Genomic DNA, 10,009 nt, shown 5'->3' with positions numbered 1-10,009 from the left:
ATTAAAAGACCAAAAGAGAAAGAACAATATCACCACATAATAGTAGAGGTCTTTATCACTTAGAGCAATGGATAGGTCACACTGACAGAGAATCACAAAGACAGGAAATAATGGCCTTAAATAAAAGTTTAGACCAGATGGATTTATTAGGTTTGAGCAAATTATGCTCTCCAAAAGTAACAGAACACACTCTCCTCAAGTGCATGAGCAATTTTCTCAAGCATAGAACATAATTTGAGATGCAAAATAAGGCTCCATAATTTTATGAAGATTTAAACCAACCATATCAAGCATCTTTTCTCACCATAATCATATGAAACAAAAATAAGCTACAGGAAAACTAAGAAAAGGTGGATCTGAGCTCCCTGGGTTATACAGCAGCTTCCCTCTAGCTATCTAATTTACTCATGGTAGTGCATATGTCCGGATAAAGCGATGGCACCCCACTCCAATGCTCTTGCCTGGAAAATCCCATGGATGGAGGAGCCTGGTAGGCTGCAGTCCATGGGGTCACTAAAAGTCGGATACAACAGAGCGACTTCACTTTCACTTTTCACCTTCATGCATTGGAGAAGCAAATGGCAACCCACTCCAGTGTTTTTGCCTGAAGAATCCCAGGGACGGGGGAGCCTGGTGGGCTGCCGTCTATGGGGTTGCACAGGGTCGGACATGACTGAAGTGACTTAGCAGCAGCAGCAGCAGCATGTGCTATATATAACTTTTTGTGTGTTTATGTGAAGTAACTTAAAAATCTCTGTAACATATTTTTAGAAATATTCCCCAATATTTCTTAATGTACTAATATTTCTGAGTCTATATGTATTTTAGTTAGTTTTCTATCTGATAATAATTATAACTTTACACTCCACTGTCTTCTGTGCTGCTGCTATCATCTCACGAAGGGCAAAATCTTTAAGAGTTACTAAAAAGAATTATTTTTAATGAGTTTTTTATTGTTGTGAATGTTTGTGCATTTCCTAAATAAAAAAAATTCTGACTATGTATTTTGCAAATATTTCCTCCCAGTAGCTGGTTTTAACTTAATCTAATATCAATAACCTCAAATATGCAGATACACCACCCTTATGGCAGAAAGTGAAGAGGAGCTAAGGAGCCTCTTGATGAAAGTGAAAGTGGAGACTGAAAAACTTTGCTTAAAGCTCAACATTCAGAAAACGAAGATCATGGCATCTGGTCCCATCACTTCATGGGGAAAGAGTGGAAACAGTGTCAGACTTTATTTTTGGGGGCTCCAAAATCACTGCAGATGGTGACTGCAGCCATGAAATTAAAAGACACTTACTCCTTAGAAGAAAAGTTATGAGCAACCTAGATGGCATATTCAAAAGCAGAGACATTACTTTGCCAACTAAGGTCCGTCTAGTCAAGGCTATGGTTTTCCCTGTGGTCATGTATGGATGTGAGAGTTGGACTGTGAAGAAGGCTGAGCGCTGAAGAAATTTTGCTTTTGAACTGTGGTGTTGGAGAAGACTCTTGAGAGTCCCTTGGACTGCAAGGAGATCCAACCAGTCCATTCTGAAGGAGATCAGCCCTGGGATTTCTTTGGAAGGAATGATGGTTAAGCTGAAACTCCAGTACTTTGGCCACCTCATGTGAAGAGTTGACTCATTGGAAAAGACTCTGATGCTGGGAGGGATTGGGGGCAGGAGGAGAAGGGGACGACAGAGGATGAGATGGCTGGATGGCATCACTGACTCGATGGACGCGAGTCTGAGTGAACTCCGGGAGATGGTGATGGACAGGGAGGCCTGGCGTGCTGCGATTCATGGGGTCGCAGAGAGTCAGACACGACTGAGCGACTGAACTGAACTGAACTGAATAGCATGTTAACAGATATTTTTGATTTTTATGACGTCTGCTGCTGCTTAGTTACTTCAGTCGTGTCTGACTCTGTTCGACCCCATAGACGGCAGCCCACCAGGCTCCGCCTCCCCTCTGATTCTTCAGGCAAGAACACTGGAGTGGGTTGCCATTTCCTTCTCCAATGCATGGAAGTGAAAAGTGAAAGTGAAGTTGCTCAGTCATGTCCGACTCTTAGTGACCCTAATTTATCTCTTTATGCTCTTGGATTATGCTTTTTCATCCTTTCTAGGAAATCTTTGCCTAATATCGTAACAAAAGTGTTCTTATGTTTAGCTTTATAATCCATTTCAAGTTATTTTATTATCATTTGTTAAAAACAAAGCTAATTTTTTAAAATGGGTATCCTGTTATTTAAATATTATTTGTATAAAACACCTATTCTCCATTGAATTATCTCAACATAGTTTTTGAGAATCAATTGATTTTTTTATGTAGCAATTAATACTGACCTCATATTCTGTATGTTTTTTGGCAGTTTAGCAGATTTTGGAGATAGAAGTTATTCAGTGACTCATATTATTAAAATAAGAGATGGACAGAAAACAGTTCTTAGGTCTTACTCTGCTAATGACCTAGATTGCAAAACTGACGTTTGCTTCATAATGAATACATATCTGTAATCATGGTAAACAAATTAAAATTGATGACATTCTACGTTAAACAATAATAACTTTTCTTAAAAAATGAACAAGAAAAATAGAAGGGAAAAGGAAAGAAGGAAAAACCCAACAAGCATAAGGATTGATTTAGGTATGAAGGTGTTTCTAAATGTTAAAATAAAGAAAAAGTAAATTTATGCTTCTGGGAGCAAAATTAACTGGGGACAGTTTTTCAAATATATTCACATGAACTGAAATCTAAATAAGATATTCTAGCCTTCTATAACGGAGAAGGCGATGGCACCCCACTCCAGTACTCTCGCATGGAAAATCCCATGGACGGAGGAGCCTGGTAGGCTGCAGTCCATTGGGTCAGGAAGAGTCGGACACGACTGAGCAACTTCACTTTCACTTTTCACTTTTATACATTGGAGAAGGAAATGGCAACCCACTCCAGTGTTCTTGCCTGGAGAATCCCAGGGATGGGGGAGCCTGGTGGGCTGCTGTCTATGAGGTCACACAGAGTTGGACACAACTGAAGCGATTTAGCAGCAGTAGCAGCAGCAGCAGCAGCAGCCTTCTATAATGGGAACAGAGTGAAGAAAATGAAAAAAAAAATTCTGTTGGAGTATTGTTCTAGTAGATGACATGTTGAAGGTAACTGATATAAGTAGATAAAATTGCCATCATATTTGTATGATTTGAGCAAAAGGACTCAGGTAAACACTTGGGGAAACATCAAAATTTATACTCAGTTGACTGCAAGGAGATCCAATCAGTCCATTCTAAAGGAGATCAGTCCTGGGTGTTCTTTGGAAGGAATGATGCTAAAACTGAAACTCCAATACTTTGGCCACCTCATGCGAAGAGTTGACTCATTGGAAAAGACTCTGATGCTGGGAGGGATTGGGGGCAGGAGGAGAAGGGGACAACAGAGGATGAGATGGCTGGATGGCATTACTGACTCGATGGACGTGAGTCTGAGTGAATTCCGGGAGTTGGTGATGGACAGAGAGGCCTGGTGTGCTGCAATTCATGGAGTCGCAAAGAGTCCGACATGACTGAGTGACCGAACTGAACTGAACTGAACTGAACTGAGAGAGAACAGGTGATAAATGAAATGGTATATCAGAAAATAAAAGATAGGCTGAAGAGAAGTACAGATATCAGTTGGACCTCTGAATCAATGCCATTCAACATGAATCAGTAAAATGTTTTCATTCTCCTCCACAGAAGAATTTCTGGAAAGAAAATTTAGGATCTTTTCCTTTTCATCATATCTCTTAATCACCCTGAAATCCATTGGAAATAACCTCCTCCAGCCCACAGAAAAGATTTCTCCTAAATTTGCCAACATGCCTATGCTACATCAAGTATATCTAAAATTTAGTTACATTTAAGAAAGTCTAAAAACTGGGTAAAATTTCAAAGAGAAAGGTATCATGTGTCTAAAACTTTCTTAGAATTTATTTGCACTCATGATAAAAAAATATCCTATTTTGTCTCTCTTTATTTCCCTAAATTTCAAGATATATTTTCTTAATTAAAAGCACATGGAATGATACCTTCATATATCTGACACATGTAATACCTTCTTTATGAAGGAAGAAAGGAGGAAAAGAGGGAAAATTGTAAAGTGAGGGATGGAAAAAATTTATTTATGTGTACAATTTAATCAGAACTCTCTCTAGTAGGATTTATAAATGTCAACCACTATTGATCACTCTAAGATATAAACAAAAAAAGTACTGAATATACAAAAATAGTTTCAATAAAATACAAATCAAAGGAGACTCCAGGAAATGAGAAGTCCATAATAAAATAACATATGGATACAGATTTTTTCCTCTCAAAATGCTTCATTGAAAGAAAGTGTCACAGGTTATTTATTCAAGTAGAAATCATTGGCAAAGAAATGTCTATATTTAGGTAGAGCTTAGATTTTTTTGGCAAATTAGGAGATCCAGGAAAACAACTGAGATATAAAAAGAACACTGGTATGCATAAATATCTCTTATTCATTTTGTGCAAGAGAAAAATAGAAGAGAAGGGATGTGTCTGTAAGTGTAATAATAATTTCAGGGATATTAGGTATGGATGAACCCAAGAGGACATAACTATAATTTGCTGGGTCCCTTGTGGTTTAACTGATGGCTAATAAACCCCTCATTTTATGTTTATAAATCCTCCTTCTCTACACATTCATTATAGAACATAAACTGATGGGTAGCAGCTTTCTTATTCAATTCAAACTAAATAAATTGATGTTATGCCTCCAAGTAATACAGATCTTGCCCTAGCTTTTATTAGAAAATGAACACAAATATATGATCTAAAGCAGACTTACAAAATATGGAGAATGTCTGTTATAGAGACCAGAGAAAAGCATGAAAGGCTGTCCCAGAGATGTTTCCCCATTGCAGATGACTCCGTGCAAAATGGATTTGTGTTCCTGATGTTGAATGAGTGTTGTTACAAAGCAGGGTCCAAATAGAATGAAGAGGAACTGAGAACACATGACACAAACAAGAAGGGACACTGTGTGATAAGAGCTGAGTGATGTTAATATGAAGAACCGACAATACTTTTCTGATAATCTAGTGAGAGCAGAACCAGCACCCAACAATTAGCAAGTAAGTTTCACTATTCCCAAGTTTACCTCCATAATGTTTCATTGCCAGATTTTTCAATAATAATCACTCTATTCCATCAACCCTGTGCTCAATTATGTATTTTCCACCTGACATTCCACTGTCTGTACTTACCAGATCAAACTCAAATATTGTTCCTACATCTTAGAAAGCTCAGAAACTGTGGTTGTTTTTAAAGGATTTCTATTTTAATTCTTATTATGTTTTAGAAATGAAAAATGATTATTGCTTGTCAGTGAGGTATGGATTGATCATAAAATTAGTCATTGAGGAGCAAACCTATGGATATCCAACTGCTTCTTTTAGTGACTAGTCTATCATAGATAATTGTCAACTGATACAGCTACAGAATTAAAATGAATTATTGATTCCTTCATTTGTGGTTTAGCAACAGGAACCACAGCTGCTTCCTGTGTTACTGCCCTATTTGTTGACATTCATTGTAGGGTTAGCTGATCATCAGTTTACTCATCTGAAGCAAATTTATCAAAGAATCTATGAAAAAAAAAACCTATCCCTATTTTCACAGAATTACAAATATCTTTCTAATTTATGGTTTGAGGATTATTTTGCTTCAAAATATGCAATGTATGAAATGCACAATATGCAATAGGAAATGCTTTTGATCAGATAACAGCTTCCATATAATGGATAAGCACCAAAGTTTTCACAAAAAGTCAATGAATTGAGTAATGATTACTCTTTTTTGAGTTGCTATAAATTTCTCATCTTAAATATTTCTGAAATTCTAAGGTCAGGTCTCTGGTTAGTTCTATATTTGAATTCTTTTAGGGAACGCATCCTTCCACCACTTCATTTTCTAATAATTTCTTATGCCTCAGCTCAGAAAAAATGACTAAAGTGTCACAGACTTTCTGTTTTTTTATGAAAAATTAATGAGACTAAATTAGTCAAATCTTATGCTAATGATAGCTAATGATAGTTCTGAAAAGTTTAAACCCAAGAATCAGTCATTCATGCCCGACTCTTTGCGAACCAATGGATAGCAGCAGCCCAGGCTTCCCTGTCCATCACCAACTCCTGCAGTTTACTCAAACGTACATCCATTGAGTTGGTGATGCCATCCAACCATCTCATCTTCTGTCGTCCCTTCTTCTCCCACCTTCAATCTTTCCCAGCATCAGGGTCTTTTCAAATGAGTCAGTTCTTCACATCAGGTGGCCAAAGTATTGGAGTTTCAGCTTCAACATCAGTCCTTCCAGTGAGTATTCAGGACTGATTTCCTTTAGGATGGACTGGTGGGATCTCCTTGCAGTCCAAGGGACTCTTAAGAGTCTTCTCCAACACCACAGTTCAAAAGCATCAATTCTTTGGCACTCAGCTATCTTCACAGTCCAGCTCTCACATCCATACATGACCACTTGAAAAACTATAGCCTTGACTAGGTGGACCTTTGTTGGCAAAGTAATGTTTTTGTATTTTAATATGCTGTCTAAGTTGGTCATAGCTTTTCTTCCAAGGGCCAAGTGTGTTTTAATTTCATAGCTTCAGTCACCATCTGCAGTAAATTTGGAGACCCCCAAAATAAAGTCTGTCACTGTTTCCCCATCTATTTGCCTTGAAGTGATGGATGCCATGATCTTAGTTTTCAGAATGTTGAGTTTTAAGCCAACTTTTTAACTCTCCTTTTTCACTTTCTACATGAGGCTGTTTAGTTCTTCTTCACTTTCTGCCATAAGGATGGAGTCATCTACATATCTGAGGTTATTATATTTCTCCCAGCAATCTTGATTCCAGCTTGTGTTTCATCATTCCAGGGTTTCTCATGAGGTACCCTGCATATAAGTTAAAATAAGCAGGGTGACAATATACAGCCTTGACATATTCCTTTCCCAATTTAGAACCAGTCTGTTGTTCCATGTCCAGTTCTAACTGTTGCTTCCTGACCTGCATACAGATTTCTCAAGAGGCAGGTCAGATTGTCTGGTATTCCCACCTCTTCCAGAATTTTCCAGTTTGGTGATCCACACAGTCAGAGGCTTTGGCATAGTCAATAAAGCAGAAATAGATGTTTTTCTGGAACTCTCTTGCTTTTTCCATGATCCAGCAAATGTTGGCAATTTAATCTCTGGTTCCTCTCTCTTTCCAAAAACCAGCTTGAACATCAGAAAGTTCATGGTTCACATATTGCTGAAGCCTGGCTTGGAGAATTTTGAGCGTTACTTTACTAGCATGTGAGATGAGTGCAATTGTGCGGTAGTTTGAGCATTCTTTGGCATTGCCTTTTTTGGGGATTGGAATGAAAACTGACCTTTTCCAGTCCTGTGACCACTGCTGAGTTTTCCAAATTTGCTGGCATATTGAGTACAGCACTTTCACAGAACCATCTTTCAGGATCTGAAACAGCTCAACTGGAATTCCATCATCTCCACTAGTTTTATTCATGGTGATGCTTCCTAAGGCCCACTTGACTTCACATTCCAGATGTCTGGCTGTAGGTGAGTGGTCAAACCATCGTGATTATCTGGGTCATGGAGATCTTTTTTGTATAGTTATATTGTATATTCTTCTCACCTCCTCTTAATATCTTCTGCTTCTGTTAGGTCCATACTATTTCTGTCCTTTATTGTGCCCATCTTTGCATGAATTTTTCCCTTGGTATCTCTAATTTTCTTGAAGAGATCTCTAGTTTTTCCCATTCTATTGTTTTCCTCTATTTCTTTGCATTGTTCACTTAGGAAGCCTTTTTTAAATCTATCCTTGCTATTCTTTGGAACTATGCATTCAAACGGTATATCTTTCCTTTTCTCCTTTGCTTTTCGCTTCTCTTCTTTTCACAGCTACCAAGATGGATGGGTCATGGTGGAGAGTTCTGACAAGCTGCAGTCCACTGGAGAAGGGAAGAGCAAACCACTTCAGTATTCTTGCCTTGAGAACCCCGTGAACAGTATAAAAAGGCAAAAAGATAGGACACTGAAAGATGAACTCTCTTCTACTGGAGATCCGTGGAGAAATAACTCCAGAAAGAATGAAGAAATGGAGCCAAACCAAAAACAACACCCAATTGTGGATGTGACTGGTGATGATAGTAAAGTCTGGTGCTGTTAGAGCAATATTGTGAAGGAACCTGGAATGTTATGTTCATGAATCAAGGCAAATTAGAAATTGTCAAAGAGGAAATGGCAAGAGTGAACATTGATGTTTTAGGAATCAGCAAACTAAGATGGACTGGAATGGGTGAATTTAACTCAGATGACAATTGTATCTACTACTGTGGGAAAGAATCCCTTAGAAGAAATGGAGTAGCCATCATAGTCAACAAAAGACCCGAAATGCAGTACTTGGATGCACCTCAAAAATGACAGAATAATCTCTGTTCCTTTCAAAGGCAAACCATTCAATATCACAGAATCCAAGTTTTGCTCAGACCAGTAATGCTGAACAAGCTGAAGTTGACCAATTCTATGAAGACTTTTAAGACCTTCTAGAACTAACACCCAAAAAAGATGTCCTTTTCATTATAGGGGACGGTAATGCAAAAGTAGGAAGTCAAGAAACACCTGGAGTAACAGGCAGATTTGGCCTTGGAATACTGAATGAAACAGGTCATAGGCTAATAGAGTTTTGCCAGGAGAACCCACTCGTCATGGCAAACACCTGCTTCCAACAACACAAGAGAAGACTTTACATATAGATATCATCAGATGGTCAATAATGAAATCAGATTGATTATATTCTTTGCAGCCAAAGATGGAGAAGTTTTATATAGTCAGAAAAATCAAGACTGGGAGCTGGCTGTGGCTCAGATCATGAACTCCTTATTGCCAAATTCAGACTTAAATTGAAGAAAGTAGGGAAAAATTCAGACTTAAATTGAAGAAAGTAGGGAAAAACACTAGACCATTCAGGTATGATTTGAATCAAATCCCTTACGATTATACAGTGGAAGTGACAAATCAATTCAAGGAATTAGATCTAATAGACAGAGCACCTGAAGAACTATGGACAGAGGTTCGTGACATTGTACAGGAGGCAGTGATCAAGCCCATCTCCAAGAAAAAGAAATTCAGAAATGCAAAATGGTTGTCTGAGGAGGCCTTACAAGTCGTTGTGAAAAGAAGAAAAACAGAAGGCAAAAACCCAAGAGTGAAGCCTCTATTTCAATTACCCATGTTCCTATATCCATCAGTCATTAGGAATGAGTCCTCATACCTACATATTTTGCTACTGTTGCCAACATTGCTTTCTTGAGTTCTCTTGACTCTAAACATTTTGTAATGTGTATTACAGAATATATTTTATTTTAAGCAGGAAAATGAAGCATTTCCGCTATTAGAAATATAGGCAAAACATTTCAGTTTTACTAGAAACGTCAAACAGTATCCAGAAACTTTGGTCCAGACTTACCAAATGTACACAGATTTGAATGACCTTTTCTAAAACTCTTCCTTCAAGTTCTTCTGAACTTGGTGATGAAAGTTTTGGTGATCTAGTTTTACACAGAGATAGATAATACATACCATCAATACATAGACAAATATATTTTGCTTTTAGGTGACAAGTGTTCCTATGTTCATTCTCTTTCTTAGAGAGCAACCTGCACTAATATATTGTCAGACTTTCAATGTCCAAACCGAATGGCTTTGACTGAGAGACTACTGAGAATAATAAGAATGCTGAAGCAGTAAATGAAATGTGGAATACAGAGCGAATCATTAACTTCTGATTAAAATATAATTTCCAACCAAAATAAACAAATTTTTTGTTTTCACAGCTTTGAAGTGAAATGACAGACACATCAGCAGTTGCGTAAGCAGTCCTTGTGTGTTCTTGTGCGTATGTACTAAGCCGCTTCAGTCGTGTCTGACTTTTTGCAACCCCATGGACTGTAGTCCGCCAGGTTCCTCTGTCTGT

Source organism: Capra hircus, chromosome 15 (genome assembly GCF_001704415.2).
Source record: "Capra hircus breed San Clemente chromosome 15, ASM170441v1, whole genome shotgun sequence".
In the NCBI taxonomy this organism is placed as follows: Eukaryota; Metazoa; Chordata; class Mammalia; order Artiodactyla; family Bovidae; genus Capra; species Capra hircus.
The sequence above is the reverse complement of the archived record's forward strand: the minus strand, read 5'-3'. Positions refer to the sequence as shown.